Source organism: Labeo rohita, chromosome 6 (genome assembly GCF_022985175.1).
Source record: "Labeo rohita strain BAU-BD-2019 chromosome 6, IGBB_LRoh.1.0, whole genome shotgun sequence".
NCBI classification, from domain to species: Eukaryota; Metazoa; Chordata; class Actinopteri; order Cypriniformes; family Cyprinidae; genus Labeo; species Labeo rohita.
In genome coordinates, this window is record NC_066874.1 from 1,883,759 (window position 1) to 1,896,319 (window position 12,561).

The following is a 12,561-nucleotide window of genomic DNA, read 5'->3' on the forward strand; positions in this document are numbered from 1 at the left end:
TAAGTGCACAAACAAATCTGAATAACTATATCAGTTTATTTCTGCGAAGTTTAGATCCTGAAATAACACTGACAATGTGCTTCTTACATGATTTTTAAAAAAAAATGTATTTCCATCATTAAGATGCATGTTAGCTTCCCTATTGTGCAACACTTTTACTATAATTTAAAGAGAGTATGTTTGTGTTGTCTTATAAGAATTGTGTAAATATGCTATAGAAATACACATGCTCTGGTCAACCACAAAATGACAAGAAAATTAAGTTATGCATGAAGTGCTAAAGTGAATTTCATATTTTTGAGCATCTTTTAAAATGGTAATATTAACAATTGTGTAATCTGATTAAAAATGAATGAATGTTTTAGAGAAACACAAACCAACACCACAAAACATCCACTGCATTCAAATGATCCAATTAAGGATATTTGGTGTTTACAGAGAGGTTAAAGATTCGTAAGATTGAACACACACGCATGTCTGCTCCTCTTCTATCATCATGAAGGCCTTTGGAGAAGCATTTAGCCCTGAGCTGCCAATAGGAATCTGTCACTGCAGTCTACAGTAGTTGCTTCGGATTAAAAATCTGACAAGTGGTACATTTTGCATACTTATCCTTTAGACTCCCTTCTCTGCAGAAGCTAATGGGATGAAGCGAGATTCAATCCGAACCTTTCCGTTTGATCCCACCTCAAACACATTAAATCCAAACGCCAGCTCTGTCCTGAACCAAACTCTTACCCAAACTGCCCTCGAACTTACACTCTAGTCTGGATTATCCTAAAGTGACCTGAAACTTCTTGTGTATATGAATGTGTTTATGTAACAGCATAAACTATGCATCTCTTTACTGGTGACCGATGATGAAGGAGATTATTAGAGTTATAGACATTGAGCTACTGTTCAGATTACATACACTACCATTAATGATAACGCGATACAGTGAAAACGTAATACTTTTATTCAGCGAGGATGCATTAAATTGATCAAAAGTGGCTCTAAAGTAATTTACAATTAAAGATTTTGGTTTCAAATAATTACTGTTCTTATGAACTTTCTATTCATCAAAAAATCTTAAAAAATAAAATAAGTTTCCACAAAAATCTGAAGCAGAACTGGTTTCAACACTGATAATAATCAGAACTGTTTCTTGAGCAGCAAAACAGCATATTAGATTGATTTCTAAAGGATCATGTGAGTAATGATGCTGAAAATTCACCTTTAATCACAGCAATAAGTTACACTTTACAATATAATAATATTCAAACAGAAAACAGTTATTTGAAATTGTAATAATATTTCACAATATTACTGTTTTACTGTATTTTAGATCAAATAAATGCAGCTTTGGTTAGCAGAAGAACTATTTCTTTAAAGATTAATGTCAATATCTTTTAATCAATGTCCAATAATCTGTTTTATGCTTATGTTTAAACACACACTCACACACATCAAACAAGTTGAATTGAATATTGAGTGTTTTCCTGGTTAATCACTGCAGTCAGTGTAAACTGTGCTGTAGCCGCAAGGCAGAGTTGAGCTGCATCTCTCTCTCTCTGTGTGTGTGTGTGTGTGTGTGAAGGAAAAGAGTTAGTCAGTAATCAATACAAACACTACCACGCCAATCAATGCATTCAAACAAATAAACAAAAACAAATCATTCAGTCCCACATCACTACCTCTAAAACAAAAACAGGCCAATCAAACCACATTTTTGTGCTTTTGTTTCTGTTTATTATGCAGACTCCTATTTATTAAAAAACAATTCTTTGCTATGCACCATGAATATTGTCATCTCTTATGACAGATTGCTTGTGATGTTCTTCATTTGCAACTTGTGTTGGATAAAAGCATCTGCTAAATGAATACGTGCAAAAGTCACTTCTTAAAAGGATAGTTCACTCAAAAATGAAATTTCTCTCATCATTTTCTCACCCTCATGCCATCCCAGACGACTTACCTTTTAAGATGAACACAAGTGAATATTAAAAAAAAAATAAATCTCTATGAGTCCTTGTAATGTCAATAAAATGAAGTGAGTTTTTTCTTTAACCATGGAAAAATCTCATGAATGCACAGCTTATTGCATTAATAAAATACATCAACAAGAGACACCAGTGTTGGATGCAGAGCATTTTTTTTTTTACATTTCTGCCAAGTTCTTCATTAGCTTAACCGAAGTCTGTTTACAGTTTCCAAACATCTTCAAGACTTTAATGCATTGTGCATTTATCCACATTAATCAACTGTTCTAAGCATGGATCATCTAATGAATTAATTAGCAAATGTCTCAGAACTATAATGTTTATTCCCAATCTAATGTGCTTTGTGCTATTTGTAGCCAAACTCTTGTGAAAAATAACCATTAAGTAATTCATATCCAGCAGACTGCCATCGTCACTCTTTTAAATGTATTTTTAGCTCATCAAATAGAGAGAGATGAGCGGAGATGTCAAAACCACATGAAGAGCTTATGTGACGTGGCATCTGATCGGCAGATGGTTGTGAGACACATGAGAACATCCATAGATGGGAACAGCTGCCATCCACCAAATTCAGCCCAAATCCGTTTAGAGACAACAGCTAAAATGATCTCAAACAAACTACTCTGGGTGAATGTTTTTAGGATAAAAGATAAAGATGACATGGCCTAACTCCATATAGATTACACTCAGATTGCTCTGACAGGAGAGAAAGAGAGAGAGAGAGATATCAGGCAATGAGCACACGTGCATTTTAGATGCTGTATTAAAACAATATTTTTGGAGCACCACTTTAAAAATGCAACCATAATTGCAGCCATGGGAATAATAAGCACAAAATATGGCTGAATAAAACAACTCAAGTGGAACAGTACTGTAATATTCCAGAGCCTACTGTGAAGAAAAAAAAAAAAAAAACATTATTCAGAATATATAATTCAACCCCTCAGATTGATAAAAATGTTCATAGTGATTCACTTTTCTTGTACACAAGACAAGAAAACACTATCTCTGTGTCTATCTCAGGATATCATATTCACTGCAAACCGGATGAACGGCATAACAACAGACAAACAGTTTCTCGCTGAGTGTTGTTTCTCCATGGGCTGCAGCTGTCAGATCATTCAAGGTAAGCCAGCTCTAAGCATTGTTTATTATTTCAGTTTTTAGTAAAACTGGGAAACATTCTCATCCTGTCAGTGAGGTGCATTAAACAAAATCATTATCCTTGCTGTCTAAATCAAGACATGAACTGCATGCAGTTAAACTGCTTTAAAAATAAAGCTAAATGCATTGACTTCTATTCTCAACTTCAGATTGTATACATTTAAAACCTCGTGCATATTGCACACACAACTGAAAAATCACAAACTAAGTGTTTCTATTTTTATTGTGGTCTTTTTTAAATTTGCTATGATTATCTGTATCACATAAAGCCGCCCTTAAATGGCACATAAGATTGAAACAAACTGTAGTTGGTCACTGTGAGCATTTTTCCAAACTAAACTAACTTGTAAAGACAGTTGGATAAATTTGCAACAACTCATAATAGGTCATTCATTGTTAAGAGTTTCTCATTTCAACACTATTTGTTCTTCAGACATTCCTCTTTTTGAATGAAAAAATATTAGCTAAAATGACCCACATTTGGTTTCTGACCATTGAAAATGTGCACAATTTAATGATTTACCTTTGAGTCGCACTGAAATCCCTACAGCTCTGGAAATCATCACTTTTGCCTCAAACTCCAAACTTCCTGCTTGTTAAAGGAGAAGTCCACTTCCTTGTCACCCAACATGTTCATGTCTTTCTTTTCGTCGTAAAGAAATTAGATTTTTTGAGGAAAACATTTCAGTATTTTTCTCCATATAATGGACTGATATGGTGCCCCGATTTTGAAATTCCAAAATGCAGTTTAAATGCGGCTTCAAACGACCCTTTTTCCCAGGAAAAAGGGTCTTATGTAGTGAAACGATTGGTTATTTTCATCAAAATAATACAATTTATATACTTTTTAATGTCAAACACTCGTCTTGTCTTACTCTGCTGAACTCAGTTTTTGTTCCGGTTCATGACAGTTAGGGTATGTCAAAAAACTCCCATCTCATGTTCTCCCTCAACTTCAAAATCGTCCTATATCGCTGTTTTACCTTTTTTGTTAAGAATGTGTGATCTTCTTTGCATGTTCACTTTGTAAAGACTGTGTCGGTACGTCTGCAGCAATGTAGGATGATTTTGAAATGATTTTTGAAGTTGAGGGAGAAAATACGATTTTTTTCGACATACCCTAACTGTCTTGAGTCAGAATACACATAGTTCAGGCAGAGTAAGACAAGACGAGTGTTTGACATTAAAAAGCATATAAACTGTATTATTTTTATGAAAATAACCAATCGTTTCACTACATAAGACCCTTCTTGCTCGGCTGGGATCATTTACAACCGCATTTGGGATCGTTTAAAGCTGCATTTAAACTGCATTTTGGAAGTTCAAACTCGGGGCACCATATCAGTCCATTATATGGAGAAAAATGCTGAAATGTTTTCCTCAAAAAACATAATTTCTTTGCGACTGAAGAAAAAAGACAAGAACATCTTGGATGACATGGGGGGGGGTACATTATATGTGAATCTTTGTTTTGGAAGTGGACTTCTCCTTTAATATTTAGTAAGGCAAGTAAGTAAGTTGTGCTTGAGTATGTGCTTTACAAGTACTAATAAACACCCAATAAGCTAGTAATATGCATGCTAGTTATTAGTGAGAATTGGTCCCTAAACTAAAGTGTTACCCAGGAAATAAACCATACTGGGCCTTAAAAAATAGGATACCAAAATAATTGAGTCTAATAAGGTATTAATATATTTTTAATACTTATTTTGAGTTGCAGACATGCAAACTTTCTGGAAAAAGGTGTGAGAAGTGCTTTTTTTCCTATTTTTGAACTGTCACCATTGGCAGATAATACAACAAGCACTGCAAAAGTCAACTGATTTAACTAACAGATCTACCAATCTCTGTCTAAAAATAACATTATGATGCTGTCATCTTTCTAAAGTCACATTTACCCCTCTGTAATTTGTCTCCAAAACTCAGGTGAAAATTGTAATTTTGATCTCTACAATCTCTACAAAATAGTGGATTACTCAGTAAATACACAACCACGGTATGTCATATTTTTGCTTTTCTTCATATTCTTGCTTTCAAGACATGTTTGTCTTTCTCCAGAAAAAAAAATAAAAATTAACTAAATTAAAAAAAACGTAAACTGGGGAAGTTTTGAAATTTGATTGATTTGACACAGAATGCTATAATGTTACTGCACTTTAAAAACACTTATAAGGGTCAAGATTTAATTCATAACTTATTTTTATAAACCAAACAATCTTTGACAAGCAAACTATGCCTAACATTATTCTCCTGCTGAATTTAGAAGATGCACTTCTGGTTGAACATTGGCACTTTCTCATTACTGATGCAGGTGTTTTATGAAAGCAATAAGTCATTTGAAGCTTTGATTTTACCGTGCCTAAGAGTGTGTTTTACCTCAAAATCATTGTGAGGCACATTCCTCTCGGCTTATTGCTCTTTTTGAGACATATTTTTCATTCGTTTACTTTTAAAAATTGCAATAAAAGTGAGGTTTCGACAGATTTGACACAAGCGCACACCTGTTTTCACACTCACAACTTCACAGTTTAATATTGTGTCGTGATATCACAGTCATAACTTTACATTGCTTATGTCTTACCAGCTGCTTGTGAGACCGACCAAATCATTCATCTCATCTTGTTTCACAGTCTGACTATAAATTGCGCTCTCCACACCTCTCTGTGAGCGCTCAGAGGTGCTCTTACAGAGGTCTCTGTGCTTTTCTCATTAATTATCACCTCCAAACATGCACTTTTACAACTTCAAAACACATCTATTCTCAAAACCGTGATTCACACGCTTTCCAGATTAAGAGACACTCACAAACAAAAAGGTGTTTAGAAAGAGCTTCCAGTCATTATGAGATGATTTCAGGATCATAATGGAGACGTTATTGGTTTGATTGTTCTTGAGTGATCGCTAAATGACATCATGTCTTTAGATTAATACAGTCCAGACACTAAACTACATCTGCCATCAGATGCGCGTGACCTCACACTGAGACGATAATTAATTATGAGTGAAATGGCTTGTTACTTACAACATATGGGAAGTGCGGATTTGATTCGCAGAGAAAGGTGTGTGTGGGAGCTGACTCTAATTACAGCGATGCAGTTGGAAATAAAGACGGAGGAAATCGTCTCAACTCTCTTCCCTCCTTTCAACAGGGGATGTCAGCAGAAACAGAGATCAGGGAAATAAGTGTCAGCTCAGTTCTCTCTTCTTTCTCTCTTTTCATGCACTTGATAAGAAATATCAAGTGTCATCTGCATTATGCAACCTTTGGCCCACTTTGTTATTGTAGCATATTTTAGTTTAGAAGAAGCCGTGCAAGTTTCTGAATCACTGGAGGTACCGAACGGAGATGCAAAAATAATGACAGGATGTTCTGCCCACCAAAGCTCTATTTACTTGATTAAAAATACAGTAAAAGCTGTAAAATTGTGAAATATTATTACAAATTAAAATAACAAATTCCTTTGTGACTATATTGTGAAATGTAATTGATTGCCGCGATCAAAGCCGAATTCTCAGCACCACTTACTCCAGTCTTCAGTGTCACATGATCCTTCAGAAATCATTCTAAGATGCTGATTTGCTGCTTAAGAATAATGTCTGATTATCAATGCTGAAAACAGTTGTGCTGCTGAATATTTTTTGTGGAAAACCATTTCATTAATTAATTTATTTTAAAAAGAATGTCTTTACTGTCACTTTCGAGCAATTTAATGCATCTTTGTCAAAAACAAATTTAAAATTCTATTCCAAAACTAAAAAAAAGTACAGACTAAACTTTTGAACAGTAGTGTATAAATTAAATATATATAAGGTGCTTCATAATGCCATAGAAGAACCTTTTTTGTTTAAATGGTTTCAGAAAGAACCTTTAACATCCGAAGAACCTTTCTGTTTCACAAAAGGTTCTTTGTGGCAAAAGAAGGTTCTTCAGATCATGAAAAGGTAAGAATGAGATGGTTCTTTAAAGAACCTTTGACTGAATGGTTCTTCTATGCCTTCACTGTGAAGAGCCTTTTAAAGCACCTTTATTTTTAAGAGTGTATTACAAATAAAACTACAACAGATATTTTATCAGTGCCCAACATGTTTGGGGCTGATACAGACTCAGTGACTTTAAAAATTAGATCAAGATGGAAGAAAATACTTTAACAAAAACTCAAGCACAACTTTTGAATCAGTATAGAATGAGTTTTTCTATCTCACTAGCTCACAGACATTGTCAGGTGTTCAATGCAGGTTGTACATGTGCTCTTGTGTGTGTTTATTCAGCGCTGCCTGTTTCTATGCTGGATTCTGTGATGTTGGTTTGAACCTCCAGAGCTGCTATTTAAAACCCATATCAGCTACACAGAGAGAGAGTTTGCTCAGCCCAAGGCAAACAGAACACACACGACACACGCTTTACACACACATACTCCTTCAAACACACACAATTCACACTTTGGCATTCTTCCTAAATGGCCACATGTCATTTTTCCATCCACTCATCCGACTTTAGTCGCTCTCAGTCTGTCCGTCTCTCCAACACACACACACACGAGGTAAAACAACACAAGCGCTGAAGGAAGCGTCACTCTCGAACCTCTTGTCTGGTTACAGTAAATCCTGTAAATGGCACGACCGTCTGTTTCCTCTCTGACTCTACACATTTAATTGAATGAGAGGGTCGGCCGGCGCTGTTGTCCACCGCCAAACCGCTGCAGGATTAACTGGGGCATTTTAAAAAGCAGATTACGGGAGGATTTTGGAGCAGATGAGACCTGTTCTGTTCTCTTCATGTTCCATTAACTAATTGTTACGTATTACCTCGCATGCTCCTCCGATCACACCGACACGTGGTGGATGATGGGAAACAGGAGGGACTGAGAGAGAGAGAGCACTGCGTCAAACACACAACCCCAGTGGACGAAACTACTGCAGATGGTAAAGATGTGCATTTTTAGAAGAACATACTAGTGCTTTGAGGCAGAAAAAAATAAGAAAGTTTGAAATAACGCGCATCTTTTTAGTATAAAGGTCAAAACAGTAGCTGCTTAAAGAAGTGTTTAAATTAAATGGTGATGAATCAGGATTCTTCATGCCAACATTAAATGTGAGTGGATAATGTTAAAGGAACTCAGGACTTTTTAAACTGGTACTACACATTACCATAGTAATTGAGATTTGAGAGCTATGGCAGAGGGGAAAAAAGTTGGCAACCAACAATTTAATTTTAGCAGTTCCTCACATAAAGCATGACATTGATTTAGAAGACTTGGAATACAGAACATGAACTAAATAGACTATGATGGTTGCTAAGGTTTTCTAAGATTTCCAGGACATTCTCGGTGGTTTCTAGAGTGTTGCAGATAGATTACTATTCATTATAGATACTATAAACTAACAAGAAACTCTGATTAATGAATCAGTAAGTAATAGTACTCAGTTGAACTCAGTGGTAGTTCACTATTAGCTAATCAGTAACTACTATTTTTTTCATATCTCCTGGAGAACTGCTAAGAACTACTATATGCATGTTCATAAATAATGTGAATAATGCAAAATGTATAATTAATTCTAAAGCAAAGATCATGGTAACCCACCAGTAATGACTCAGGTACTACCAGATCTGTCAGAAGGAAATATAAATTACTTGGATCAATATTCTAAAGTGAAGATCATGATAACTCCCTAATAATGACTAAAGTCATTAAAAACTATTTGAATGGTTTTTGTAAGGTTCCGATGGCTTTGGTAACACTTGAGTCATTACCATGATCTTCACTGTACAACACTGATAATAATTAGTAATCTGTTCTGATGGATTTGGTAATAGTCACTACTAGTCATTATTACTGGGTTAGCATGATCTTTACTTTAGAATTAATTATACATTTTGCGTTATTCACATTATTTATGAACCTGTATATAGTTCTTAGTAGTTCTCGGGGAGAACAGTAGTAACTGATTAGCTAATAGTGAACTACCACTTTCAGCTGAGCACTATTTGTCAGAATTTCTTGTTAGCTAATAGAAGTTACTAGAATGTTAACAGTGCATTAGTCATTAGTTCCTGTGTTTTCATTAATGACAGAACAGTATTCTAAATTGTTACCAAAAATTCATATTACAAAAATATGACAAAATAGGATATTTGAGTTTTAACAGACCCCCTAAAGTGTAAGTCTGTAGCTTGTTCCCAACCCTTGGTTCTTTATACTGTGTGTAGTTACCTGGATGATCTACGACTGTTTTTTTTATTTTTTTTTTTTTTTTTTCTGTTTTGTGATGGTTGTTCATGAGTCCCTTGTTTGTACTGAACAGTTAAATTGAGCACTGTTCTTCAGAAAAATCTTCCAGGTCCTGTAGATTCTTCAGCATATTTTGCATATTTGAACTCTTTCTAGTAGTGATTTATGGTTTTGAGATCCATCTTTTCACATGGAGGACAACTATGGGGCTCAAACACAGCTATTAAAAAAGGTTCAAATATTCACTGATGCTCCAGAAGAAAACACGATGCATTAAGAGCCGGGGGGTGAAAACTTTTTGAATTTGAAGATCAAGGTAAATTGTACTTAATTTGTCTTCTGGGAAACATTCAAGTATCTTCTGTTGCTTCCGAAAGGCAGTACTAAATGGAAAAATGATGCTTCAACAAAATAAAAAAAAATTTGGAGATCAAAATTTTCACCCCCTGACTCTTAATGCATCAGTGAATGTTTGAACCTTTTTTAATAGTTGTGCTTGAATCCCTCAGTTGTCCTCGGTGTGAAAAGATGGATCTCAAAATCATACAGTCACTGCTGGAAAGTGTTCAAATTTGCAAAAGATGCGGAACAGTGCTCAATTTAACTGTTCAGAACAAAAAAGGGACTCATGAACAACCATCACAAAACAAAAAAGCAGTCATAGACCATCCGGGTAACCACGCACAGTATTAAAGGGGTCATCGGATGCCCATTTTACACAAGTTGATATGATTCTTTAGGGTCTTAATGAAAAGTCTATAATATACTTTGGTTAAAAATTTTTAAAGGTTGTGTAAAACAGCACCCTTTTTACCTTGCCAAAACCAGCTCTGCAAAAATCGTCTCATTCTGGTCGAGGCTGCTTTAAATGCAAATGAGCTCTGCTCACCCCGCCCTCTCTTCTCTCTGTAGAAAAACGAGCCTGTTTACTTTAGCCGCATTTAGCCGCGTTTAGCCGCTAAACATGCTAACTAGCACTTTATTAGGAAAGGCGATCGCAAAGATTCATAAAAAAACCCTTATACTCACTTCTGCTGTAAGTGGAGCTGGATCACGAATGATTCACGCGAACATAGATAGATATATGTAGATCGGGAGGCGCATTCCCTTCACAAACAAATGTAATCTACTGCGTCTTCAGCGGCTCAGATGTCAGGAAGTAAATGATGACCACTATGTTCATTATTACATCCAGCAACAGGACACCTCAATCGCTCGATCAAAGATATTCTTGTGTAACTTACATCCCTGCTCTGGCATCAAAACATGGAAAGTTACTGGACTGTGACAGCTGATCTGAGGTAAAACGCTCATGTCAATCAACTATCGTGGGAGCGGCCTCTGTGGGTGTGACGGCACACCGACAGGCATCTGAGAATGGCTCGATTTGAAAAAGGGGATATTATTTTTACAGATTAATTAAAAACCACTGCATGGATTTTTATCATTATAGGGTAGATTTGTACATACACTACCAACACACATTACTGTTCAAACAACATGAAAAAGTGAACTTAGCGTCCGATGACCCCTTTAAGAACCAAGGGTTCCCAAATTTTAGAAGGGGGTTATTTTAATAATTTCAGCTATTTTTTGGTCTTGTGGACTATATGTAAACATCTTTTATGTAAAATATCTTACCCAGGACAGTACAAAATAAAAAATAACATGCATTTTGTATGATCTCTCTTACTTTGTTAAAATTATTCAAATTTGCATTCTGCAAGGGGTTCCCAAAATTTGCATAAAAACTGTATATGTTATTTTAAAAAATAAAGTGAGGACTTTACATTTCAGAGCACTACTGATAGATAGATAGATAGAGCGATAATACAAACACTACAATGAACATATAAATGACAGACAGACTGACAGACAGAAAAAATACTAAATGTCCTGAGGCTATAGGGCATCCTAGCTTATTTTAACCCAGCACTACCACTGAAACCTTCAACTGTGAAAATCAGGCCAGCAAATCAGACCAGAGCCGACAAGAGCAGAGACTGACATGAACCCAGCTCTGAAACACAGGACAATTCTGCTCACGCTTTATATTACAGTGTCCTTCATGCACATAATAGATGTTACAATTAAAAAGTTAGAACCATAACAACATGCAATTGCGAGCAGCTCCACAATAATGAAGTGCATGTAGTTAGTATTCATTAGGATTTCGTAATGAAAATACTAAATAACATGAACACTAATGGCAAATTTGACTGCAGTTTTATAACGGGGCCAACACTGCAGGCTCGGTTTAGGATAATTCCCCATTTGGCTCTGAAAAACATTATCCAACTGGCTGAGTTCCATGTTTAACCAGCTATATTTGTATCCACGAAGTGTGAAAACAAGTTTACCCTTTTCGAAAAATATTCTCCTCATCTATTCATCATGGAAAGCGAATGCACATTTTGGCAAGGGTTAAACTCCGAAGGAATAGATTTCTAAAAATTGCAACTAAGTTACATAATTCACTATGGCGTAGAATCTGTATTCTAACAAGTCGTGCGTATTATTATGATTACAAGAACTTGAGGGTTAAACACATCAAAGTATATTTTTAACCACAACCGCACAGTCAGAATGAGTTTAACTAACCGAACAATCAGTTAGCGGGACAGTCCACTGCACGCCATCTGGGATATATGTGTCATCTGTTATGCACCATGTACTTCACATACTGTCTCTTCTGGGGGCGCATGAAGAAGAGTTTCCATTGGTGGCTTTCCCTCAATTCAAGTGTGGCCACCCAGAAAGTAATTCAGCTGAGGGAAGGCAGCCAATCACAGCTCTTCTTCTTGCAGTCTCCTAGAGGCACTTGACATATACATGCATTATGAACTGATGCACAGCCTGTTAGCCAAAGCATGTGAAAAGTACTGTATAAGGCACCATGCATAAGGTAAGGGTCTGAAATTCAGAAAAAGAAGATTTTTTTTTCTTTTCTAAAAAGCAAGTGGTCAGTAAAAGAAGGTGCATTTAGAAAATGTGGATTGGCAAACTCAGAGGATTGCAATTTTGAAACCCTGTCCCAAATTCTGGTTTCCAGTTATCTATAAATGCATATTTCCCATAAATCAAATAAATAAATAAATATTTCTTTGATCATTTCTTGAAAAAAAAAAGAAAGAAAGAAAAAAGTTTAACATTCTCTGTTAATAATCATATGATAGATAATAGTC